General features: G+C 40.7%; 1 long non-coding RNA gene across 7 annotated transcripts; it reads left to right on the top strand.

Moving 5' to 3' along the window:
- Positions 1-479: 479 nt before the first annotated feature.
- LOC145719082 (uncharacterized) lies at positions 480-27,190 on the top strand. Of its 7 annotated transcripts, XR_014142171.1 has the most exons (4): positions 480-1,135; positions 6,173-6,273; positions 22,537-22,638; positions 22,732-25,883. It is a non-coding gene; the product is annotated as an uncharacterized LOC145719082 (long non-coding RNA). The 7 variants fall into 7 exon arrangements; XR_014142168.1 differs by having other exon boundaries at positions 496-1,135; positions 22,537-25,883; XR_014142169.1 differs by having other exon boundaries at positions 496-1,135; positions 22,575-25,883.

Genomic DNA, 27,190 nt, shown 5'->3' on the forward strand with positions numbered 1-27,190 from the left:
TACGCTTTTCCGCGGCGGAGCCTGTGCATTCCCGTCCCGAAGTCGCCGGCGCGGGACAGGAGCTCCCCGCACCCCGGACCTCCCGGCCCCCGCCGCCCGCCGGGTCACCTGTAATTGTAGGCGCTGAAATGCTTGCTCTCTCTCAGCATCGCCCGGTACAGATCTAACACTTGTGCGCGGCTGGAGGCTGCCATTTTGGAAGGAAAAAAAAAAAAAATGGGTCCTCTTCGAGAAGGTCCCGAGTTTAACCTACCCCACGAAACTTCAGTCTATGCAAAACCACGAACGAAATAAAATAAAATGCCGTGGGGCTCGGTCTTGCTAGCCGGCCGGGCCTAGGCCTGGGTGAGGACCGGCCCGCGCCTGCGGGCGCTGGGCGTCGCGCGCCGCTTTGGAGGCGGGCGCAGGCGGGCTTCGGACAGCTTAAGGGGGAGGCGCCGACACGAAGGCGTTCCCGTTCTCCGCCGGCGCCTCGAGGCTCCGGCGCCTCGAGGCTTCGGCGTACAGCAGCCCTACCAGCGGGCTGAGGCGGGAAGGGGGAACGGCCGCAGGGCAAGGGCTGAGCCTGTGGAGGGACGCCGGCGGGAGGCTGAAGCACTGAGTGCCTGCAGCCCGTCTAGGAGCGCCTTCGCGAACGGCCCGAGGCGGGAACATGTAGCGTTACACCGCAGCGCCTAGTCGCACCTCCGCGAGGCCCGAGGCCGCGTTGCCAGGGTTACCGAGCGCGCCGCAGGTGGACGCTCCGCCCCCGGCCGCAGATGACCCGCCCCTTGCGCCAGGGCCGCCCTCCGCGCTGCCTGAGAGGCCGAGCCGGGTTTCCAGGGGGCCTTTACTTTACCGCGCTCTGTCTGTGGGCCCCCAGTGCAGGGCGCTTTCTGAGCGCAGGGACGGGACGCGGGGGGCGCAGAGGCGATGGGTGAGGGACTCCCTGGTGCTCTGGCTCCGCTCGGGGCGACCGGCTAAGGGCCTCGGGAGCAAGGACCCCTTTCTTGTCAAAATGGCAGCGCCCGGCGTGCTGTGGGGATATCTTTAAGGTAGGGGGTGCGGCAGGTGAGAGCCTTCCCCAGGAGAGTAGGCAGCGTGCCGCGCTTCAGATTTGAAACACCCGGGTTTGGGTCTCCTGGGTGAGCGGTGGGTAAGTGCCGGCCTCGCTGCAGCGTGGGGTGCGACGTGGGCGGTCAGTGCTGGTGGTGGGGAGTTACTTGGCCACGGGATTTCCCCTCTTTCGGGTGTTCTTTGAGCTCTCGAGGTTTTACTTTTGAGTATTCAGACCCAAAGAGTCTTGTCATCTAATGTATACAAAAGGTGGGGTGGCGTGGGTAATTAATTGGGAAAACCTCAGGGATTTAAGGACTCTATTGGGCTATTTCAGACGCAAAGCAAGAAGTTAAGCAAGTTTTCTCTTGAAGATCTTCATGGCTAAGTTTTCTCTTTTGGTCTTTCTCTGAAGACATCAGCTTTTCAGAATCACGTTGTTACAGTGGTGAATAAAGTTGGTCGTTGTGGTCCCTGAGCGTAGGACTGGGCGTAGAGAAGCCTGAGATAGTTCTCCTTACTGTGTTTGCAAAGCATCTGTCTTGTTTTGGGACTTTTTCTGTCTACAGTCAACTTTAAGAAGAGCCACAGTTTTCTTGCTCAAAACAGAGCTAGGAGTAACTTTAGACGTAAAAAACAAGTTTGCCTCAACATCCATTTTTCTTCAACCACTGAGTTGTGGTTGTATTTCATATCTTTAAGTTTACCTGGTTTTAAAATGGCACTTGCTTTATATCAAAATCTCGTATTTTTTGGAACTTTAGAGGCAGGAAACACTTTTCTGATCTTGCTGCACTTTAGTGTACTTGCAACGTGGTGTCCTTGCACCCAGATATATTGTTAATATTACTCGTTATAATGCAATAGCATTTTAAAAAAACGCATGGGAGAGAACATTTTCTTTTTAAGTAAGATTTTATTTATTTATTTGGAGAAAGCGAGAGCGAGCGAGATCACAGAGGGAGAAAGAAGCAGACTCGCTGCTGAGCGGAGAGCCCGACTCATTGCTGAGCCGAGAGCCCCACTCCCGGCTGGAACCCAGGATCCGGAGATCATACCTGAGCTGAAGGCAGACGCTTAACCCACTGAGCCACCGAGGCGCCCCAAGAGAACATACTTTCATTAAAATCTTTTAAAAAGAGGGGCGCCTGGGTGGCTCAGTGGGTTGAGCGACTGCCTTCGGCTCGGGTCATGATCCCGGAGTCCCGGGATGGAGTCCCGCATCGGGCTCCCTGCTCGGCGGGGAGTCTGCTTCTCCCTCTGATCCTCCCCCTCTCATGCTCTCTGTCTCCCATTCTCTCTCTCAGATAAATAAATAAAAAATCTTTAAAAAAAAAAAAAAAATCTTTTAAAAAGATTTTTAAATCTTTTTTTTTTTTTTTTTTAAAGGTCTCCCACTTCTATGAGCATCAAAATAGTTTTCTACAGGGTATCTGAACTTCTGTCACTCTTGCAGGTTGATCAGGTCATTGGGCAAGTCTTACCTCAGGATTATTGAAAGAGATTTTAATATTTTGAGTTTTCCTGGGCATTAAAGGTTCAAGACCAAGGGAATTGCACATTATTACAGAGTAAGATTTAGAGCCATTTTCTCTGAATATTTTATGAGTGCTAATGATATAAAATGCGGCACCTGGGAAAACTACAGTATTCATGCAAGTTAAAAATAAAGAAAGCTATCAAGGTAAAAGAAAAAAACATGAAAGTTACATTGGCTTGTTTAAAAAGTGGGGTGCCTGGCTGGCTCAGTCATAGAGCATGCAGCTCTTGATCTCAGGTTGGTGAATTCTAGATCTCAGGTTGGCTGTAGAGATTACTTAAATAAATAAACTTAAAAAAAATAAAAATAGTAGGACTTGCATTATTATATTTTGCTATCATCTACAAAATGAAGTTGGAGTAATTATTATTGTATACAATTGTTTATGTCTAATTATCGGGCAATTTAATCATTAATGTATATAATTAATGTATCTAAATGACCTTAACTTTGTTATAATCAAATAAAGCTTTTCAAATAAATATATAAAGTTTAGTTTGTTTGGGTAGCCTAGTCATCTGTTAGTACAAAGAATAGTTGAGATTAGGAAAGTGATAGCGTCCCAGTAGATTCTAAGATAAGTCCTCACAAAAATACTTTTACTGTATTTAAAATAATATACCATAATCTTGGATATCATTGCCTTGAACAACTAATAAAAAAAAAACCTACATCCCAAAGCTAAATCTCTATTTTTGTACATCTTTATTGCAGAGATGACTGTTTTCAATAATAGCTCTATCTGAGGTTGAAACTGGAATTGGGCCAGTACCTGAGGATTACTTACTTACTTATATGTCCTTTAATATGCATCTATTCTGAGCTGACTATAAGCTAGCGGTACCCACCTACTACCATCTTGGCCTCAAAATGTAAAAATTGCCTTAGTATTCACCTTTCCATAGTTAAGAAATACTAATAGTTCTTTACCTATGTAAAACCTTGTATTAAAATTAGGATTGCTGGATTGCTAATGAGCACTTAATGCTTTTTGAAGAGAAATTTCTCCAAACATAATAAGTAATAGGACAGAAGTATACTGTCTTAGGCTTAAATATTAAAATGATGTGTAAAGAAAATCTTGTATAAATGAGCAACTTGTGACATTATGATTTAGAAATTATTCCACTCCAAACATGGATCTAAATCTTTATGTAATTGTCATTTGTTTTTATTGATCCTTCATTCTAATAGAATATGAAGCTGGAAGAGACCTTGGATATCAATTCCTTTTTATAGATGAACAGACTGAATTTGAACTGAGTATGAACAGACTCATTCATTCATTTATTCAGCATTTATTGAACACTTCCTAAGTGCCATATATTATCCAAGATGATGGAGTTACCATGAAGAGAATCTTTCTCCCCAGAAATGGACAGGGAACTAGATAAGCAAAGTATTAATTTGTTTTGACAGGTGCTATGATGGGGTAATATTACCAAGTGTCCGGGGAGTACAGAAGAGGGCCATTCGACTAGGACTTTGACCTAAGGAAAGACTTTCCATCATAGAAGGTGTTTACACAATGAGCTAGTAACAGCCAGATAAAGAATGTGGTAAGAGCTTGTAGTGTATATTCAAAGCAGGAGGCATGAGGGACCATGACCCATTCAGGAAACTCTGGGAGAGGGGATGGGAGGGACCGTCTGTGAAACCAGACATGATTAGCCCGTACCTGATTTATTACGATGATGTTTCGTCTGTTTTGTGGATAAATTATTTTTTTGACGTTGGCTAGTTCACCCAAGTAGAACTTAACATCTGAACTATTGAAATATAGGTTGGTTTTTCAGGTGTTGGTTGGCTTTTGTTTTAAACCATATTTTTGATCCTGTATTCTAGGAGTACTGAAATTCTGTTTACCTCTGCATTTAACAAGGGATAGTTGATCAGCCTGGTAGTTCAAGCCACTGTTCTTGTGGATATTTGAGGGCTATAAATCAAATACTGATCCCTTTTTCCAAAAGTTTACAGTTTAAATACAATCTGTATGTAATTAAGATAGTACAAAGTGCTGCAGGGGAAGTACTGGGGAAGCGCTGTGGGGTCTCAGCATGTGCAGTCACTTCCATGGGTGGTGCCTGGGCCACACCTCAGATGGACAAAGTGAACATGGCTGATGCCCAGGCTTTAGGAAAAAAAATTTTTTTTTTTTTTTTAAATTACCCAGGAGATTGGTCGCAGCCTGGTAGAGAAACATTGACCTGTGGGAATTAGGGGGCTTTTTGGAGGAGGTAGTGTTCATGTTGGACTTGAGAGAATTTAGGTTTGAGCTGGGCCTTGAAAGGAATTACAGTATTTGGATGTGTGGGTGCGGTAGTAAGATGGTTACTGCAGGATGAAGGTTTACCCTTAGAAAGGGTAAAGGAGAGAGTGAGTGAGGTTTAGGGAAAGGTGATCACCGCCTATGGAACGCTGAGGGAGGGCCTTTTGAGGGAGGGAGTAGGAGAATGCTTGAAGGTGAGTGCAGGAGATGCAGCTGGAAAGGCCATCAGGGTGGATACCAGCTGAGTCCTTGTAGGATCTCAGTTAATCCTTTGGAGACCCACTGGAGACCCACTGGGAAGGAAAGCTGTTAACTGCATTTCAGGACAGGGAAGCTGAGAGGTTAGATTATTGAGCTGCAGTTAAGCAGCTAGGAAGCGGGGAGGGTGGGCATTGGTCCAAGATGTGATCTGTCTAGCCATGATGCTACACTGTCTCACAGACGGTCTACAGTGGAAGCTTTAGGAGTTGGAAATGTATTAATTTTTCTTGGATAATATGGGTAAATTTCAGACATATTTGAATTTTAATTTAGTTGGATATTCACTTATTTGTAAAAGCTAACTGGTTAGCTCCTAACAAATATTCAGAAAATCTCAAATGTTGATTTTTATACTAGCTTTTTAGTCTTTTAAGATAAAGTTACATTTTTTTTCTTTTACCATGTCTTAGAAAAGACTTAAATCGAATACCTTTTTTAGGTTGTCTGTTCAAGTGTGCCACAGACATTACCTCATGAGGGATTTCTGAGACTCACCTTTCTGTAGAAGAAGCTCTTTTCAAATATACCTAAGAAAATCTGTTCTCTGAAAGTTAGAAAGCAGCTAGACAGTCTAACTTCATTGATTGGAGGCTAAGGGTTTCCCTGCTTGTGGGCAGCAGCAGTAAAACTGACAATCGATTTTGTGTGAAGTGTATCAAATGTCACTTCTAGAGAATTTTTTTTTTTTAACAAATTCTTTGCCTTCTAGAGGAAAGAAACCATCTTTTCCTAATACAAGCTACCACCAACGTGGGAATTATTTTCCAGTGTCATTTATGGCAGTATTCTGCTACAGATCACCTTCATTCTTTTTCCTGCTAGTTATGAGGGATAACTTGAAGGAATGATGTTTTCTTGTTTGTATGTTTTTGAATGATTTGTTAATCAACCAGCTATATGTGATGGTAATGACAGCTATTATTTATTCAAAGTGTATTTTCTCTTCCAGGAGCGTTTCCAGGCAGTTTACAAACATTTCATGTCAGTAATTCTTATAAAGACAAATTTGAAGCTCTGATGGACTTCTTTGAGTGGGGAGTAGTAACTGCCATCTCTTGTTTGTCCAGATTAGTTGGTCGTTTACAGAAAACACTTAGGATCTGCACTGTTGACTCTGTTGAGAAGAAGAAAACAGCCTATGTTTTGCTGATCCCTGATGAAACACCAGGTCAGTGTCTCCTGATATACAGTACTGAGTCCTGTGATGTTGACTGTTATCTTGGAAGAACAATATATTTTTTTTTTTTTTTAAGATTTTATTTATTTGAGAGAGAGAGAGAGAGAACACAAGCAGGGGGAGCAGCAGAGGGAGAGGGAGAAGCAGGCTCCACTGAGCAGGGAGCCCAACGTGGGGCTTGATCCCACGACCGAAGGATCATGACCTGAGCCGAAGGCAGACCTTAACAGACTGAGCCACCCATGTGCCCCAGGACGATATATCTTTGTAAAGGAAAATCCCACAGTTCTTTCCTGCTGTGTGTTTCTTTCCTGTGTATCTCCTTAACTACGCAAACAGAACATTTCACCTATGGTCACCAGATGTTTGGGGGTTTTTACTGACACCAGAGCAATTCTCTGCAACACCAGCTGAGTGTCCTACAGTTCAGCTCAATTCTGACACTACCTGAAGGTAGCCTCAGATTCCATATTCCTGCAAGACTGACCCCCCTCCTCTCCTACTTCACATGCCAATTGCAACTAGTAGGTCCCCAGTTTACCCACACCTGTCCGATTAGGCTGCAAATTGGAGGTTTCTATGACCCCTCCTTAGGTTTGAGTAATTTACTGGAGAGGCTCACAAAGCTCAAGGAAACACACATACCAGTTTATTAAAGGCTATGATAAAGAATACAGATGAACAGCCAGGTGAAGAAATACCTAGGGTGAAGTCTGGGAGGGCCCTGAGTGCAGGACCTTCTATCCCTATGGAGTTCGGGTGCATCACCCTTCCTGTGTGGATGTGTTCACCCCCACCTGGAAGCTTTGCAAACCCCATACTATTGAGATTTGTTGGAAGCTTCCTCATGTAGGCATGATCAATTAGTAGCAACATTTCCAGCCCCTCTGTTCTCTAGAGAAGTGGGGATGGGGGGATAGGGCCAAAAATCCCAAGTGCCTAATCATGGCTTAGTCTTTCTGGTGACCAGCTCCCTTCAGGACCCTTACAGGAGCCAGAGTCACTTCTTTAGAACAAATGATGCTCCTAGTGCCCTTATCACTTAGGAATTTTCAAAGGTTTTAGGATCCCTGTGTCAGGGCTGGGGTCAAAGACCACATTTTAGAACAAGAGATGCTTTTAGTATTCCTACCATTTGGAAAATTACAAGGGTTTTAGGGGACAGGAACTGGGGGCAGAGACCAATATATATATTTTCTATTATCTCACAAACTTTGATACTTGTCTTAGTGTGTTTGGTCTACTATAACAAAATACTATAAACTGCGTAGTTTATAAGCAATAGAAATTTATTTCTAACAGGTCTGGAGGCAGGGAAGTTCAAGACCAAGGTGCTGGTAAATTCAGTGGTGAAAACTTACTGGTTCACAGATGGCTGCCTTTTTGCTGTGTTCTCACATGGAAGGCACAAGGGATCTCTCTGGGGCTTCTATTATAAGGGCACTGATTCCATTCCTTAGGAATCCTCATGATCTAATCACCCAAAGGCCCTACCTCCTTATACTATCACCTTGGTTTTTAACTTAGGATTTTAATATGAGTTTTGGGGGGACATATACATACAGTCGATTGCAGTATTATGCTGGAGAATGTTATTAACAGTAGAAGCTAAACAGAACTCATGATTTCTTTGCCATTATAGTGAATACTTTTATATGATTTAATATTTCATAGCTTTCTAATTTAAAAATTTATTTGCTGAGCACAACTAAAGCAATTCAGCTTGGCAAACCTGTGTCCTGTATATTTTGTAATTGTGAGCTTGAGTTAACTAATAATAGTTAAGAGTATAAAAGCCTGGCTTATGTGAAATGGATTGCAGTAATATTGGCAGACAGTGATACAGAGTTAGCTTCATTTAATAAGGATTGGTTTATTGGGAGAAATATCTTTATAACGATTTCTGGAATTCTGGACTGCAGGGAAGAGTGAAAATGGAGAAATCATGAAATAGAACAAAGCTTATGAGGCATACTCTCCCTCCTTGACATTTCCATGTATGGACATTGTTACCTATTTCAAGTCTTTGAGTACTTTGAAATAAGTGCATGTGCCCAAGCTTTGATGACCTGAAGCTCTGTTAGAAATCCCATTCACACCTTGGCTTCTAGGTGCAGTGAGAGCCCCTCCAGCCTTCTGAGATCTGGTTGTGATGGTAGTTACGGGACCGCTTTCATTTGTAGAGCCCTGGTCTTCCAAGAATCGCCTATACTCCCTACTTTTTAAAGCCTCTGGGTAAACTGTCCTGGATTAATACATTTCCTAACAATAAGGTCAGTTTCACCAGAATGTTCAATCTGAGTTGGAATGCCCTTCTGTTAAAGGAGAGTCCATGGGTGCTAAGTTATACTGTTTTCTGAAAATCCTTTTCTGTGGTCTTGACAACTATTTGAAAATAAAATGTTTAGTATAGATTAATGTGACAGTAGTTTATGCTAATCTTCCTTCTCCCCAGAAAACCCCTCTGCCTCATTTTTGTTTTATTATTAAAAAAATTTTTTTAAAGTTTATTTATTTTAGTAATCTCTGCACCCAACCTGGGGCTCGAACTCACAACTCCGAGATGGAGAGTTGCATGATCTTCCAACTGAGCCAGCTAGGCACCCTTCCCCCATTCTCCCATACCACCCCCACATCATTTTTAGAATAAAGTCTAAAAAAGTTTATGTAAACTCACTAACACAGTCAATATGACCCTGAGGGGCCATTGCAAATGCTGATCCAACTGCCTGGAATATTCTTTCCAGCTTTCCTAATTTGCCTGGTATGAGTTTAAGAGATACTCAAAGACACCTTCTCAAACTTTAAGCACATTTTCCTCTTTTAAGCCCTCTTAATGTTGTGAGTGTATTTTTTAACTGAGAGCGACTGCAGTTGCAAGTAACAGAAAACCCAAGTCAAATAGATTTGAACCAAGATAATGGCTTTATTGTTTCATGGATCTTGAAAGTTCGGAAGTCAGATGGGCTTTAGGATTGGTTTATTTGAGTGATGTTGTCAAAGACCTGCTTTTGTCCTTTTTTCCACTCTGTCTTATACAATGTCAACTTTATCCTCAGGCTGGCATTATTTCTTGGTTGTGGAAGGACACCAGCAATTCTGGGGCACTTGTTTCCAGAATGTCAGAAGAGAGAGCTTCTGGATCAGGAGTGCCCTACAGTTCTCTCTGTTCACCTCTTTGGCCCTAATTGAGTTGTGTGCTCATCCATCTCTAACCAATAACTGTGGTTAGGGCATAGGATTACAGTTAGTTTAGGTTTGAGCCACCCGCCTAAATCCTAGAGGCAAGAACGGGGGCAGCTGCCCCCAAGGTATACAGGCTGTGAAAGCTGGGGATGGGTAGGTAGGCATGTGGGGGTACCTACAGTGAAATTGAAGTAGTTACCAAGAGAACAGGGACTGATTTTTGGTAAAAGGCAACAAAGTTCATTACAGCAGTCTTGCCAGAGTTCTATATCTCTTTTTGTGTGTTTATTTGATTAATATTTTTCTCTGTTATCAGGTTGTATATTCCGTGAGGACAGGGACCATGTCTGTTTTTTATTACAGTTGTTTCCTCAACACTTTGTGTCTAGCTTTGCATATGCTTGATGATTAATAAAACAGTTGAATGAATGAATCAGTTGCATAAGCTCTAAATAACTTACCTGTAAAAATTATTGGGTGACTTCAGATAGTGTTAGTTATCTATGCAACAGCCATGCTTCTTCTTGGCCAACAGAACAATAATTTTGTTTGAGTGGCCGTGTGCCTAGATCCTGGAAATGAATCATAATGGTCTAATGTAGTCATGGTGATTCCATTCCCTTTTGGCCAGATTCTTGGTTTTCCAGCCTTTCTTATAGCCAGAGGTAGCCACAAGACACAGATCTGGTTAATGAGACGAGGATGTTGGCTGGAAGTTATCTGGAAAAGATTTTGCTTCCCTTTAAAAGATAGGTATTCACAAAGGAGAGTTTGATTATGCTATCTCTTTCCTGCTCGGGTTGCTAATGTGAGGACTAATTCTTGAAGCTTAGCAGCCATCTTCCAACCATGAAGAAAAAGCCTGTGAGAAAGGACAAGAGAATACAAGAGATTCCAACTTACCGCCTTGACTTTTCTGTTGAATGAACCCTGTAACTGGGTACCTACAGACTTCATGATGAGTAGACACTAAGTGTGTTTCTTATTAACTATTTGGGCTTTCTTACAGCTCAACGCATCTTGATATAGTAGTGCCAAAAATAGAGTTTCATTGTTTCAGCCTTGACAAAACTTTTTATTTGGAATTTATTGCATTTGTTAATTTAAGGTAATTTCTCTGCTATTTGTGAAGCTTTGGGAATTTTTCATGTAGTTTTTTTTATATAAATGTTATGTGCATATACAGGCTAAGCTTTTTTTTTTCTTTTTCTTTTTCTTTTTTCACCTCAGGAATTTTGTACATCAGGGTCCCTCTCTGGAATAATCTATCTCCTCCCATACTCTTCTTTTGACCAGTGACTGCATAGATTACATGTTCCATCTTCAGCAAGCGGTTCCCTGGCCACAGTTTAAATTTATACCATCTTGATTTTTATTATTCTTTCTTGAAGCATCTTATTCTTTACCTTAACTTTTTATAATATAAAATTATGTTGCTCTGTAATTCTCAGACACTGGTTTAATGTTGATTCCTCCCATTAGAAGTCAATTCCATGAAGTCAGGGACTATGTCTGTTTTGTTTTGTCTCTGTAGGCAATGTGCATAGTAAGTGCTCAGTAAACATTTGTCACATGACTGGGTGGAAGAAAAGAAGACTGAAATCCTTAAATTTCCGCATCTTCCAGCTTCCTGCCCCATAACCACCAACAATTTTTGGTAATGTGAGATGTTCAGCTACAGCACAGGTTCTGTTTACATTTGTTTAGAGGATGTTGTTCCTCGTTGGTCAGAGTTTCCTTTTAGATTTTATAAGGTGAGTAGTGTAGTCACTTAGTGTACTAACTGAGCAAGTTTCTTGTCAGTTTCTTTAGAAGAGTAATACCTATTTTGGACACTTTTTCTTGTCTTAGGATTTATTCTCCCTGAATTTTGCATTATCTTAAAACAGACTTTATTGGCACTATTTTTCTAATTTGACTTGAAGAGCCTCTGGTAGCGAATGTTTTTATTTTATGTTTTAGAACACCCTGGAAGCATGGAAATGATTCTCATTTTAGCAGGTTATTGTGCTTGGTTACTAGTCATTTAGAATCTCTGTATCTTCTTTCTAAAAGTGTAAATTCAGGAGAGGCCATGTGAATTATTGACACAAGGTATTGACTTACAGTGGAGATGCTTTTAAATAAAATTTTTGCGTTTCAGCAGGCTATAATTCTAGACTGTTGGTAATAGTTTTATTGTTTCTAGGGAGAGTGACTGTGAACTTTTAAAATTATTGGAAACACTATGTATGTGAGTGATAGTAAGGGAGAAAACTTGACTAGGATTTTGTTGATTTGGTTACATTTCACAGCTATCACAAAGCTCTTCCATATCATTTTAGGTCAGTCACTTAATTTAACATTTGGGTGATCATATAAATCCATTTCCTAAATCAGGACACTGTTGAGATCGATGAAAGTGGGTGCTGTTAATAGTGATGCTGGGACAAGAAGCATAAAGCTGAACTGCCTTGGGGAAACCCTATTTGGTACAGTAGTCTATGATGACTATGATGACGATGTTAACCTGCACACCCTGGTGTCTTAATACCTTCCAAAATAAGGGAGGCCTTCCTTCTCCTGACAAGGCCGTAAGATTGTTTGTTTGCAAAGAGATAGGAATTGCAAGAACCAAGATTCTGAAACTCATCAAAGCCTTCATTTCCCTTTTATTCCCTGCAGGATCCCTGCATCCTCCCTGCCCTCTGCTCAGAGGTGGGATTCTTCCATTGTCTGGATTGTCCTGGATCCCCAATTTGCTGTGCTTTCATCAGCAATAGGAGATTGGGGGTAGGGGTTTGGTGCAATGAGAGTTTTTTCTACTTTAGGGTTGAGTCTATGCGTGACTAGTGGGCTATACTAAGGTGTGGAAATAAGGGAAGTGTTTGACTTCTTTTACTGTTTCACTTAATAGGACAAACTGTGGGTTCATGGTTATATTTAATCATAGTCTTATTTTATGTTGTTTGGACTTCTAGAAGAAAGCTCCTAAATATTAATAGGAACATAAAAAAGCAATCAGGCAGGGCGCCTGGGTGGCTCAGTTGTTAAGCATCTGCCTTTCGCTCAGGTCATGATCCCAGAGTTCTGGGATTGAGCCCAGCATTGGGCTCCCTGCTCCACGGGAAGCCTGCTTCTCCCTTTCCCACTCTCCCTGTTTGTGTTCCCTCTCTCACTGTGTCTCTCTCTGTCAAATAGATAAATAAAATCTTAAAAAAAAAAAAAAGCAATCAGGCATTTCAGAACAGGAGATTTGTATACCCTTTTGGGGTTGTTTTCCCTGTTGCAGCTCTGCAGCCTGTCCTTTGGAAGGGGCCATAGCCCAGTTGTACCTGGGTTAAGACAGTCCTAGTCTGTTAACTCCGTCTGTCTGGGACTGAGAAGGAAGAAAGATCAAATGCCAGTGTGATGTGGTCTGGGGCCTCATGGCACAGATTTTCCTGAGGGTCACAGACCATACTTAACAGTTCTCTTCCTCTCCAGCCATTTTCCACTCCATTTTTAGGGCCCGCAAAAGACATCTGACATAATTTTCTTACTTGGTTCTCCTACTAATTGAATGAACTAGACATTGTTACCCCAATTTTACCCAAACCTCTGAGGCTTAGAGAACTTAAAATAAGTGGCCCCACTTCACATGACAGATTTGATATTTGAACTGTTTGTTTCCAAAATGTTTGTATTTTCCGGATTGTATCATGCCATATTGATTCGGTGCTATAAGAGCAGCCTTGAGAAACTAGCAAATAATTTACATAGATTCTTATTTTCTGTTATTAGCATCCTCTACAGTGTTTTATTTACCTCTGTGTGAGCTCTTGTTTTCAAGCTCTAGTTGCCCCAGGGTTGGGTTATTTGGCTTTCTGTTTGGTTCTGTTTGGTTCTGTGCTTGAAAAGTACGATTAGTGTGTAAATGCTTAAATAAATATGATTAGAGTACTTTGCATACAAAATGTATTCAGTGAGTATTGCTACTTGATCAGTAATTTGAGAGAATTTGTGCTTTGGTTTTGTATTTTGCTAGAATCTCTCTGAACCTGTTTTTTCAACTGCAATATCAGTTTTTTTTTCTTCCTAGAAATGCTGTACTGCAGGTTCTGCAATTTTAAGATGAGGAATATGAATTTTAAAAGATTCATGGTCCTGTCAGGTAACTCAGAGCAGTGGTTTCCAGCCCACGTGCTAGACAAACTGTGGGAGCCACAGAAAGAAAAGGCTTATGAATCCCTATGTTTCTAATGTGCTTGTCCTCTCATTTTTCAAACACATGCACATAGTATAATGATTGGAAAAATATGCAGTGATAAAAAGCTGTGATTTATTAATGCTTTAAAGTAATTTTAATTTATATGGTGGACGTTAAAAGTGTATGTTGCTGAGAGAGTAGATCCTGAAAGGTCTCATCACAAGAAAAAGTTCTTTTGTAATTGTGTATGAAGATGGATGTTAACTAACTAGACTTAGTATCATGATCGTTTTGCAATATTGAATCATTATGTTGTACCTAAAACTAATATAATGTTATATGTCAATTATACCTCAATAAAAAAATCGAAGTACTATATCCCAGGCTGTTGTTATCATTAAAGAAATTAATACATACAAAGCATTTAAAATAGTGCTGGATTCATAGAAAATGCTGTAGAAGATTAGCTGTTGTTATTGATTTTTGGGTGGAGAGCCTGGCGTGATTAGGCACTCTGAAGTATAGATTTTCCTTAGGAACTAACCATCCTTTATCATTGGGTAGCCATTCATTCATTAAGCATCAATCTTAAAAAAAAAGTATATGTCTGATATTGTGGAAATTAGATGATTTTTCAAAGTTAAAATTTATTCTTAGACTGAAATAGGTTGGGAACCCCTGGTCAGGTTGTAGTAATGCCAGAATGTGTCTGCAGTGTTAACCATTATGTTTCTGTCTCTTGCATGGCTGCAGAGCACATTCCCAAGCCTGCATGTGGCAGGAGCATGTCCTCTCATCACTCAGCAGACATTTCATTGTCCTAAGGCCAGTCTGGGCTTCTGCTCCTCCCTGTAAATAGAAGCAATCGGTCAGTTCCACCTATTTTACCTCTAATTGCCCTCTAATTTTGTCTATGTGCTGGACAATATATTATTAGCAGATAGATGTGAAAATAAATTATTAGATTGTACTTTGCATAAATATTTGCCAGTAGACTGGTCAGTGATTCAATGGAGTTTTCTACTAGGGCTATAGTTTCATGATTTACTCCTGTCCCTTGGTTTTCTTACTTCTTTTCCCTCAATATTGGGTTTCTTTCCTGCTGCAGGATGCTTGTGTTTGAAGCTAAGTATGTGAATTTTAAGATGTGGATGGCTCAGTTCTGAGGGCTCAGGCTTCTCCCTCCACCCTGCTGGTTCCTGGTTCTTGGCTCATCAGCTCCAATGGGCACTGAAGGTACTCTTGGAGTACTTATTGGGCTAGCTTTTTTTTAAAAAAGATCTTTTATTTATTTGACAGAGAGAGAGGACAGTGAGAGAGGGAACACAAGCAGGGGGAGTGGGAGAAGGAGAAGCAGACTCCCTGTGGAGCTGGGAGCCTGACATGGGGTTCGATCCCAGGACCCTGGGATCATGACCTGAGCCGAAGGCAGAGCCACCCAGGCACCGCTGGGCGGGCTGTTTTATGGGTTACCTTATCTAGTACTCATCACAATCCTATAGAACGAGGAAACATAAATAGTAAGTGGCCTGGCTGGGATTCACAGTTAAACACATTTTATTGACTGAACTACCCCCAGACTCTCAGTTTTAAGTGTTTCTCTAACTCTGCTGTTCCTACCTTCTAGCTTATTCCCTTCGCTACCAGGGCTGCACAATTCTTTATTCCCACCAGGACTTGGAATCTACTGGACTTTCCACTTTTTTATTGTGCCACATCTGTCTCATATCCTTACTTCTTCCCACCTTATCCAGCCCAGACTTCTTGTTCACTGCTTAATATCATCTGATTGTTCTGCTCAGACTAGTATGGTTCTTAGTCCTAACGATTTCCCTACTCTGCTTTGTTAGTATGCTTTCATTAGTGGGAATTGACTAACAGTATAGGGAAGAAAGGTGAGCATCTGTACACCTGGCTTCCCACTGGGTATTTTTGCCTGTGATTCAGTGATCCTGCATCTGTAACCAGTATGTTGAACTAGCATGACCGATGGGATGTAGGTCAAACACATTCCTTCTCCCGCACCCATACTTCTTTAAGATTGTGTTCAGTGGCCATGAGAGATGATGGACTCTGAAAAACAAACTGAGGGCTCTAGAGGGGAGGGTGGGTGGGAAGATGGGTTAGCCTGGTGATGGGTATTAAAGAGGGCACGTTCTGCATGGAGCACTGGGTGTTATGCACAAACAATGAATCATGGAACACTACATCAAAAACTAATGATGTAATGTGTAGTGATTAACATAACAATAAAAAATTAAAAAAAAAAAGATTGTGTTTAGTGGACTCATCATCCCCTGCTTCTGGATGAAAAGTTACTTCTTCCCTCACCCACTCTTTCTGCAAAGAGCCCCATGATGGGAAAAGGCGGTGCTGTGTGTATGGCTTTTTCCTCCTGCTCTACGTATCCTTTTCTCCCGATCTGGTAATTTCACCAGGCTATTATTGTTGCTCATTGCATTGTAATTTTTCCTGGAGCATGGTCGGCTCTTGATTTGCAGATTCAAATATGTCTTAATTCTAGGAGAGAGCTTTTTCTGTGACATCTTTAGATATTTTTCTGTTTGTTTTGTTGTTGTTGTCTTGTTGGTCAGGAGCACCAGTAATGTGAAGTAGATCTTTTGTCTTATGTATCTACCATTTTCTTTCTGGTCATTTTTGTATTTTTATTCATTTATGTTTCCTTTTGTAAGGCTTCTCAGACCTGGGAGTTTTTATTTGTGTTTATTTAACATCTTGTTACCTCTAATATGACACTCACTTTGTAGGCATTTCATTTTTCTCTCCTATTTCTTGAGCTGTACCAACTCACTTTTTATCTTCTGTTGTTTTATAACCTTTTTTTTTTATCTTTTGTGTATCTTCTTTGACCCTCCCCAAGACCACTTTTTATCTTTTTATTTTTTTAAGTTTATTTGTAATTCCTTTGAATTTGGGAAACAATTTGGTCTGAACTCTTTGTTTCTTAGAGCAATTTCTCTTTGGTGAACATTTTTTTTTGCTTTATATTTTTAATTTTGTTTTCATTCAGTAGTTTCTATGGATAGTTTCTGGTTTGTTTCTTTTCTGATAATTACTCAGCCCTGGTTCAAGGCAGTGTCTCTCTGCCAAAGAACAGCCGCTCTGCGGCTTCAGTTCAGGGTTGGCTATTTCCTTGTCTGAGGGCACTTCAGTTTTGGATGTTCTGGACAGTGTGCTTTGTGTTAAAGTCTCTGTATTTTGTAATGTGGTGACTGCTGGTTTGTTTGTTTCCCTTCATCTTAACCCTACCTCACCATGGCAGTGACTCAAGGTAGGTTCTTGACATTAAAGGTGGTGTGTGTCTTACTGTTCCTTCTCCTTCAGCTCCATTTCCTGCTGCGTTCCAGGGTCATGTTTATAACACATACATATGTCATTCTACTGCTCCACTAATAATACTGGCCTAATTTTCCTATAGGATAAAGATCAGGACTCTTAGCTCCTCAGAATGTGGCCTGGAACTCCCTTTCTCTTATTCATTACTACTTCCTCCTTTGGTCCCCACAACTCCTCATCCTGAGCTACCAGCTCTTTCAGGATCTTCATACTCTTATGCCTCTGGTCCTATGCACTTGCGGTCTCTCCACTGTGTAGAAATTTGCCATCAAGATCACTGGTGTGCTGGTCGATGTTTAATAAACAATGTTTATGGGAGGAGTGCCTGTAATTGTGTTTGGCTGTGGTCGGTATATTTATACCCCATTTCAGGCCACTGTCAAAAAGCCACCAAATGCAGAATTGAGAAGAGATGTGCCCAGTCTCTGCTGATGTTAGCTGTCAACCCCTGAAAATTCACTCTTTGTGAAATCTTTTCTGCTTTTCCTCCGTGTAGAGTTAGTCACGTCTTCCACTGCCCTCCAATGACCATTTAGTCTTAAGTTCTGGCTGGGAACTTATATATCTCTTACTCTAGCTTTCTTGTAGTCTATGAGCTCCTCGAGGGGTATGACCATTTCTTAGTTACAGTGCCAGATATTCAGTAAGCCTTTAAATAGCCAATAGTCAGTGTATCAGTGATATTGGCTGTAATGTTTCAGATGGGAGCACGTAGATGGATCTTCGTAGACCTATTGTCTCTAATGAAAAAAATAAGTCGATGATGTTTGTGTGTTATTTTCTTATATACCTTTATTTCTCATGCTTTTTATTTTAGTCATGATAATTGTACAAAATGGCCTATTAGTTGCTGGATTTAACAGGTGTATAAATCAAGTGGAAAACTGGATGAGATTTTTTTTCCTGTTAACTACAATTATTTATAAATTGATGTTTGTATGTTATTTTCTTATATACCTCCTTTTCTCATAATTCTTATTTTGGTCATGATAATAATTGTACAAAACTGTCTAGACGTTGCTAGATTTAGTAGGTCTATAAATCAAGCGGAAATCTGGTTGAGTTTTTTTTCCTGTCAATTAATTAACAGTTGTTTGTAAATTGATTATATATCTCAGCTTTCCTGTCAGTTAGCTGTAAAAGTGTTTGATCCAGATTTCCTGTATCAGTCTCCTAATTTAGCACGATTTGCTGCTTAGTAATCAATCATTGAGTCCCCTTTGCGACCTGGTCAATTACAGTTCATAATACATGAAAGAGTAAGAAATAAGCCTATGCTATGATCATTCTTATTGTTTTTCCTCAATGTATTTCCACTGGTTTTAAGGTTTAGACATTGGGAATGTTGCATAGGACATGAAGTCAGTATTCAGCAAAAATACTCTGTGTCTTTCCCTCTTCTTCTCTGTCTAGTTTCCCCATCCCCCAGAGGGAACCACTATCCAAAAGATACCTTTCTAGTGTTTTTTGATTGGCTTGTCTGTGAATTTTTGCTCTCAGGGTTTGAGAGTTGTCTGATTCATGAAGAGGAAATATTTCAGAGGCATAATTTATCAGAAACTTAATGACCAGAGATCAAAACATAGGTAGGGCAAGGGAAATAAAACCTGATTTACTGAACATCCACTTTGTGCTAAGCCCTTTACCTACATTTGCATTTGCACTTTGAGTTTTTATGAGAACTCTGACTCTGAGGGCACTATTCCCATCTAATAGATAAATAAATTAAAGCTTACAGAGTGTGTGATTTACTGCAGCATTGAAGCTAAAATTTGAACCTAAAGCCACAGGGGTCTGTTTGTTCTAGGATTTGGGTTTCTTCTTTGCCCCTCAGCTAGTATTCTGTTCTTCTCTGGGAGTAGCACTGAAGCAGTTGAACTGTTCTTTGCTCTGACATTCAGATCCATCAATTCTGTCTTTTTTATAATTGGGCATCACTGACAATTTTGTGTAACAAGTAAGCTATGATCCTTCTCCACAAGTTGGCCATGAGAGATCTTTGTTACTGGCTTCAGGAAAATATGGAGGTTGTACTATGGCTGTGAAACTTTGGGAAATAATGTATTGAATGTGTCTTGTGTGTGAAGAGATGAGCTACAGGATGTCTGTCTTTATTGCCCAAGGCCCACTTGGATTGTTCAGCGGTTGATATAGCTCTCATTTTCGAATACCTGCTGTACTCCTTGTTTTACATGTAATTCATAGTAATCTTGGTAGATTCCCGATGAGATGGAGTGAGTGCCAGTTAACATCTGGGAAAATAGGCTGAAGGAATCTCCTCAATGGGCCAGGGCTATACAGCTAGTTAACGGTGGACTGGGAATTTGAACTCTTGCCCACCTCTGAGTAAGCTCAAGCTCTCTCCTCTCACATGAGCTGCCTCCCCCTCATCCTTCTTTCTAGGAGAGAGACCAGGATTTGAGTCATCTAAGCAAGCTCAGGGGTCAGATCTGTCTTTATCTGAACTTGTCCCCCTTTAGTTGTTCCCAGATCATATTACCTGACAGATGGATAACCTCTTGGTTTCATTAACCCACTGGTTCTCTGGCCTCATATTACACATCTGAGAACCTTTACAAACTACCAGTATTCTCTTCCACTCACATCAAATCCATCATAAACCTTAGGCATGGGGCCCAGTAGTAACATATTTAAAAAGTGTCAGGGGCTTCTAATGTACCACCAGGATGGAGGACCACTTCATCAGGCACAAGTCAGACAGCTGTGTGAAAGAGCAGGTGGTACCCATCCATGTTTATTGCCCCCATGGAGGTGTGGCATTGCCATTTTTTACCAGCGCTGCGGTGGGGAAGCCCTGAATTTAGTGGGATGATGTAAATACATCCTCACATCCCAGTGCTCACATGACTGGGCTAGGTGTGTTCAAAGTTTCCTTTGGTAAGCCCCCTTTACAAGAGGGAGAACCTAGTTTTAAGGGAAAATAAATCTTGTACTTGGAGTTTTCCTCCCTTAAGCAGATTTTAGAATTGATCCTGTCCATAATCTTAAAATACACGACAGTTAGCATTACATCAGGACTTCTTGCTGCCCTATTTAACCAGTCTTCTTGTGATATATGTGCCTTATTCTTTAAAACCCCAACAGCAAATCAATAAAGCAAAATCTAGTTTTGCATATACAAAGGCCCGAATTTATATCTTATCATCCTGTCGTTGAACTGGTCTTAGCAAAACTTTCTGTAAAAGATGTGAAAGATGTGAAGATAATTTCAGGAGTCTTCTGAAAGTGGTCAGTATTGCTTCTTACTTTTTGGCAAAATAGTTTTATTAAATGCCATTTTGACTGATCTCAGCAATTAATTAAAAATGAAATTTTCATATGAAGAGATATTTGTTTTTTTTTTTTTTTAAAGATTTTATTTACTTGAGAGAGAGAGAGAATGAGAGAGAGAGAACACATGAGAGGGGATAGGGTCAGAGGACGAAGCAGACTCCCCGCCGAGCAGGGAGCCCGATGCGGGACTCGATCCCGGGACTCCAGGATCATGACCTGAGCCGAAGGCAGTCGCTTAACCAACTGAGCCACCCAGGCACCCATGAAGAGATATTTGTAATAAAAGTGATTTTATGGGGAAATCTAGGTAATTTTAAAAATGATTATCTTAAAGTGCTTATAGTCTTCTCAGAGCTATATGCTAGTTGAAGTTAAGATGACACAAATCGTCTTCTGGAACCTAAAGCAAGAAAAAAAAAAAAGGAAATATGTAGGTTGGATGCTAGGTATTTCATGCAATCCAAGGCTGAGTTAAACAACCCTTGACAATTTGAGAACCTGTTTGAGAACTGTTGGCCTTAGCAGCTGTGGGGTTTGTGAACTCTCAGTCTGGAGCAGTGGCCCTTGGTCTTGGCTGCACATTACAGTCCCCAGGGGCTTGTGAAACTATTAATGTCAGGGCTCCTCCCACAACAATCAAATAAAAATCTCATGATGGTGCCTTGACACAGATCTTTCTTAGCAGCTTTCTAGGTAACTCAGTCAAGATTGAGAACCACTGGCCCTTAGTGCTGCCACCGATACGAGTGACTGATGAAGACACAGTCATTGCCCATCACCGATTTTGGGATTTTGTGAGGCTGGCCTTCTGAAACGTTGGAGGGCAAAGACTTTTTCTTATTCTGTTTCCTAGCACCTCTTCTAAGAACACAGTAAATATTTGTAAATTAGTTTTATTTCTTTTAAGGTATTCCAGATTTCAAGTTGTTCCCTGGATAAAACTGATTATTTCCCCCAGATAAGCACAGCCCTGTGTGCGCAAATACTAAAATGAAGACACCTCCCCCTCCCCCCACACACACCAAAAAAACAAAATAAAACAAAATACCCAAAAACAAAACTAGGAGATTTTAGATTTAAAGCAAGGAGGTCATGAAGGCCTAGTGTAGTGGGAGTGACTGGCTGGTGGAGCAGGAGGTATTCCTTGCTTCCTGATCAAGAAATGTCTGTCTGTCCAGAAACTCCCCATGGCTTTGGGAGAACCCTGAAGGATCTCTCTGTCTCTTTCTGTCTCTAAAACAGGCAGCACAGGAACAAATACATGTTATATTTTCAAATAAAATCTGTGCTTCTCAAATGCATGCTCAGTATACTGAATCAACCTTAGAATACCGTGAGTAATGAGAAAGCATTTATCCTCTTGTGATGGTTAAGCCTAGTAGGTACAGAAGCTACTCTGTAATTAACTTCACCTTTTTGTTATTCATTGATCAAATGGTGGCTGCAAAGCAGGATAAATATGCAGGTAGTGGATTTAGTTTAATGTTACGCAAAGCTTTTTGCATTGGTAGACAAGAGCTGGCTAACAATATTTTCTTTAGATTAATTGGTATCTGTCACATGTAGATATCTGACTTTTTTTGAAAGACCTAAACCAAAACATTAAATAAAGTTGTAGTTAGAATTGCAAAGTGGTTTGTTTTTAAAACAAGCTGAATTGACCCAGGAGGTTTTAGAATGACTGTACTTTTCAGTTACATTTCCCTTGTCTCTTAAAAATTATTTATTTATTTATGAAGTGTAATTGATATACAGTGTTATATTAGTTTCACATATACAGTCTAATGATTTAATAATTCATCAGTGCTCATCAGTTACATTTTTGAGGAGAAGGAAATAGTTACCAATTCCAAATGGGTGGTTATAGATAATTTTTTTTTTTTTAAGCTACAACAAAAATCTTTTCTTTACCAGAAAGTTACAAACTGGAAAGCAAAAAAAATGTGATAAAACTTGTTAAATTTAAGGAATTCTGATTTCCAAATGCCTTATACATTTGTACTTAAAGTCAGATTATTTTCCAAATAATCTCTGTAGAGTATAAAAGGTGCTAGCCAGATTGAAGCTAAACTTTGTTGTTATGTAGTAGCTCGTTATCAGAAATGCCATGTTTAGAAGTGAATATATTTAAGATATGAAAGATATGCATGGACTTTTTTACTGAATCTCTATGTATTGCAATTTATTCATAATATGGAAGAACACTGGTGTTTTTTCCTTGCTTAGCATTATTTCAATATTTCTTTCAGTAAAATCCCAGCATCACATTGTCAGTTTTTACCCCTAGACCCTCATTTAAAGGAATATCCTTGTGCCCAGCCCATTGTGGATATCTCCATGTAATAAACGAGGTGAGTTTTGAACAGAGTAGGTACTTGTGGGTTGGTATCTTGTATCTTGCTTGTTTGGAATAGAACCCTAATCTTTTTTTTTTTTTTTTTTAGATTTTATTTATTTGACAGAGAGAGAGGGAACACAAGCAGGGGGAGTGGGAGAGGGGAGAAGCAGGCTTGCCGCTGAGCAGGGAGCCCGATGCGGGGCTCGATCCCAGGACCCTGGGATCATGCCCCGAGCCGAAGGCAGACGCCCAACAACTGAGCCACCCAGGTACCCCTAGAACCCTAATCTTTTAAAAGTTATTTTTTCCTTAAAGTTATTCTTTATCTGTAATTAATATAAATTATAATTTAAAGTAAAGCCGCCATCTGCTGACATTTTCCAACTCTTATAGTATGATCCTGAAGTGGGTGAAGTACTGAACATAGCGCTGGAGGGTCAAATGTTCTGCCGCGCTCTGCCCCAGCTGTGTGATCTGTGATCAGGTTACCTTTTCCTACTTAACTCTCTTCAGTCCAAAATGGAACTAAAATCATCTGTTCTCTCCCTACCTCTAGGGACATTTTGTAGAGTTTAGGAATGTATTCTCATTATTTTGTGCCATAAACAGTATTTGTGCCCCTCTTTGTGCAGTTCACATGTTGAAATCCTAGATCCCAATGTGATGGTATTTGGAGGTGGGGCCTTTGGGAGGTGATTGCGTCATGAGGGTGGAGCCCTCATGATTGGGATTAGTGCCCAATAAAAGGGTCCCCAGAGAGTTCTGCCCCTTCTATGGTGTGAAGACACGGTGGAAAGACTGCTGTCTGAACCAGGAAGTGGGCTCTCATGTGGCTCCAAACCTGCAGCACCTTGACCTGGGACTTCCTAGCCTCTGGAACTGTGGGGAATAAATGCTTGTTCGTAAGCCACCAGGTCTATGGTATTTTGTTATAGTAGCTCCAATTAAGAACATTCTGCTTCGGTTTTCCATAAAAAAAAGAGGGTGTGCAGGGAGGGTTGGTATCACTGCCCAAAGAACTCGGTGAACTAGGTGTGGCAGGAGCGCAGGTTTTAGTTTTTTGTTTGTTTTTTTTGTTCCTTTTTTTTGTATAAATTCACATGGCACTGTAACATCTGAAGCTTATGCTTTCTTCAAAATATAGTAAAATGAAGTGTTTTTACAAGGTCTTTTACTAAAAATGATAGTGGCGTACTTTATTTGAAAGAAGCTTAATTTTAATTACTGAAAAGTGGGCAGAAATGTCATTCTGCAATGGATGTTTTGACATGTGTGGATTTAAAATATGTTCCTTAGCCTGATCTTCTATAACTATTCAACCTCACTGGGTTTTTCAGTTTAGTTGGCATTGGGCTTTTCTTCATTAAGGCTAAAAAATCAAAACCTGATGTCAGAAGCATAATTTCCATATTTGACTCTTAATTAATTTGGTATGAGAATGCAGCCCTTCTTTTTTTTTTTTTTTTTTTAATGCCAAGCACTTCAGTTCTTTCCAGCATTAGAGGTTCTATTTTTCTCTCTGAAAGAAATGGGCTGGGAAGGAAATTGCCCTGACAGTTTGGCTCCCGTTACGTACGGAGGAAGATAGATGGTGCCTTCCAGCCACCAGTAGGAGGCCTGGCGTGCACCAGAGGACAGTGGCTTCTGTGCCGGTTCACGGCCCTCCTGCCTCAGCTAAGCTCAGAGATCTTGGGTGCGTCCTATGGGCACTTCATGTAGCTCCTTGAAAGGGAATTTGGGCCATAACAAAAGCAGCCTGAGACCTGCTAGTAGAGAGCCACTTGGGTTGAAAAGGTGATGAAGAAGACTGTGAAGACAGTCGGATGACAAAGTGTGTGTAAATGGGTGAGTGCGGTGCCAGGCAGAGGTGTCCCAGGCATCTCAGCTCCAGAGGTCCCGAGGGCTTCACTGGTCGGAGTTCCCCTCAGTCCTGTCCTTTGACAGCTGGGGTGTTTGCAGTGCCCCACCTGAGAGCTGTTAGTGGGACAGTGACAGTGCTGTGCTGCCCACTGCACGGCACCAGCTGCATCTCCTGGGAAGAGGGTCGTCCCCCAGGTAGCTCTCAGACCAGCAGCTGGGTGTTGCTGCTCCAGGTCCACGTGGGTTGTGTGTCCTTGGCAGGAATAATGACCTCCTACCCTCAAGTGGAAGGGCTGCACTTGTAAGACAGTATCTTGATTACGCATGTGAATAGTGGCCTGGAAGAACACAGCTAGTTAAAATTCACCATAATTCAGAAACCTCGTTTAAGCCCATTCTTCCTCTGCTCAGACGTAACAAAATTAATTGATCTTTCTTTTCCTGCCCACTCAGAAGTTGGTGCTTCAAGAAATGAAATGACAAAAAGGCAGGTGATTTAGAGGGAGAAGGAGAACTGCCTAGGATAATATATGGATCGTTGTCTAACTTCCCCCATTGGAATAGATTTGGGTGTCAGTTAAATGCTTTGCTTGATGTTTCGCGTTTAATGAGACCGCTGCAAAATGCACTGAAATCAGTTTCTAGCACATGCTAAGCCCATCCCCCCTGGACACTTTGGTTCTTCAGTTCCCTCTATTCGGAAACTGTTTCTCTCTTTCTGAATGGCTTATCTTTCTAATCTTGGGTTAAACATTATTTCTTCAGACAGGACTTCCCTGGCTGCTCTTCTTTATCTAAAAATAAGGTCTCTCCTCCTCTGTTTTTTAGGTTTCTATTTATTTCCTACTTAAATGATTAGTTTCACTTGCCGCCATACCTGATAACCAGCCCAGTGCCAGTCCCATAGTAGGAGCTCAGCAGCAAACATGTTGAATGAATGAATGAGTGAACATGCTGTGATTGCTTCAGAAAAAGGCACTTACTATCTAGAGCTCTGTTCAGTAGACTTTCTGTGATGATGGAAGTGTTTTATATCTGCACTGTGGAGTATCGCGGTCGCGGCCACCACCCGCCTCTGGCTCTCTCGAACACTTGAAATGTGGCTACTGCAACTGAGGAAGTAACTTTTTAACTTAATTAATTTGAATATAAGTAGCCACATGTGATTAGTGGCTACTGTATTAGCACAGATCTAGAGGATGTGCCTTTATCAGCCTTCAGTATTTATTTACTTATTTTTAAAAATTTTATTTATTAGAAAGGGAGAGAGAGAGAATGTGAGCGCATGCACACGCATGCGCTGAGCAGGGAGTCTGGTGGCAGGGCTGATCCCAGGATGCTAGGATCATGACCTGAGCCTAAGGCACTCTCTTAACCTACTGAGCCACCTAGGCACCCCTAGCCTTTGACATTTAAAAATATTAATATTTAATGCTGTCCCATTAAACAGGTAGTTTCTGAAGCTGAAAAGGCCTTCTGAAGGCAGTACCATGTGCACAGTTCATTTTACAAAACATAATGGGTGTGTTTTATGGTTTACTTGGGATGTAGAGGAAGATCTTATGTCCTTAGTGAGGTTCTGTGATTTAATATTAACATTACATTTTCTTCTACTTATTTTTTTTTATTATTTTAATTGCATTATATCAATTGGCTGTAGCTTTCCTGGGCTTTAGTTTGAGGGAGGACTCATCAGGGAATCAGGGTTTTTTGCATTCAAGCCTGCTGTAGGTTTCTGTGCCAGGCTGTCTATTGTCAGCAGCTGTTTACACAACAGCTGCTTTATCTGTCTTGGAGGTTAAAGCTTTTCGAGTGAAGAGTAGGATTAAAAAGAAGAAGAATTAGCAGATTAAATTTAAGTGATACATTAGTACTTTCCAAATGAAGGTAGGATTAGAAAAAGAATTATCAGGATAAACTTCACGATTAATATATTTAAAGCATCCGATTTAAACTCCTGATCAGTAAACTGCTGATGTTTTATTTATATTGTCTTTTTTGACGTACAATATTAGTTTCAGGTGTATAGCATAGTGATTAAACATTATATGCATTATGAATTGATCACCACAATAAATCTAGCTACCATCTGTCACCAAAGTTGTTACATATTATTAACTACATTACCCATGGTGTACATTGTATCCTCGTGCCTTATTTATTTTATAAATGGAAGTTTGTATCTTTTAATTCCCTACCCCTACTTTGCCTATTCCCCCACCCATGTCCCCTGTGGCAACCACCACATTGTTCTCTCTGTTTCTATGGGTCTGTTTAGTTTTGTTTGTTCTTTAGTTTTGTTTTCTAGATTCCATATGTTAAGTTACATCAAGTTACATCGTATTTGTCTTTCTTTGACTTATTGCACTTAGCATAATACTCTTTCGGTTCATCCATGTTGTCACAAATGGCAAGATTTCATTCTTTTATATGGCTAATATTTCAAACTACAGCTTTATCCATTTATCGATCAATGGACCTTATCCATTCACGATTGACAGACACTTGCTTCCATAACTTGATTATTGTAAATAATGCTGTGTGAACATAGGGGTGCATATGTCTTTTCGAATTAGTGTTTTCTTTTCTTTTTTTTTTTCCGAATTAGTGTTTTCATTTTCTTTGGGTAAATACCCAGAAGTGGAATTGCTGGATTGTATTGTAGTTATACTTTTAATTTTTTGAGGATCCTCCATACTGTTTTC

Source organism: Leptonychotes weddellii, unplaced genomic scaffold (genome assembly GCF_054177405.1).
Source record: "Leptonychotes weddellii isolate Sample4059 unplaced genomic scaffold, ASM5417740v2 HiC_scaffold_30, whole genome shotgun sequence".
NCBI classification, from domain to species: domain Eukaryota; kingdom Metazoa; phylum Chordata; class Mammalia; order Carnivora; family Phocidae; genus Leptonychotes; species Leptonychotes weddellii.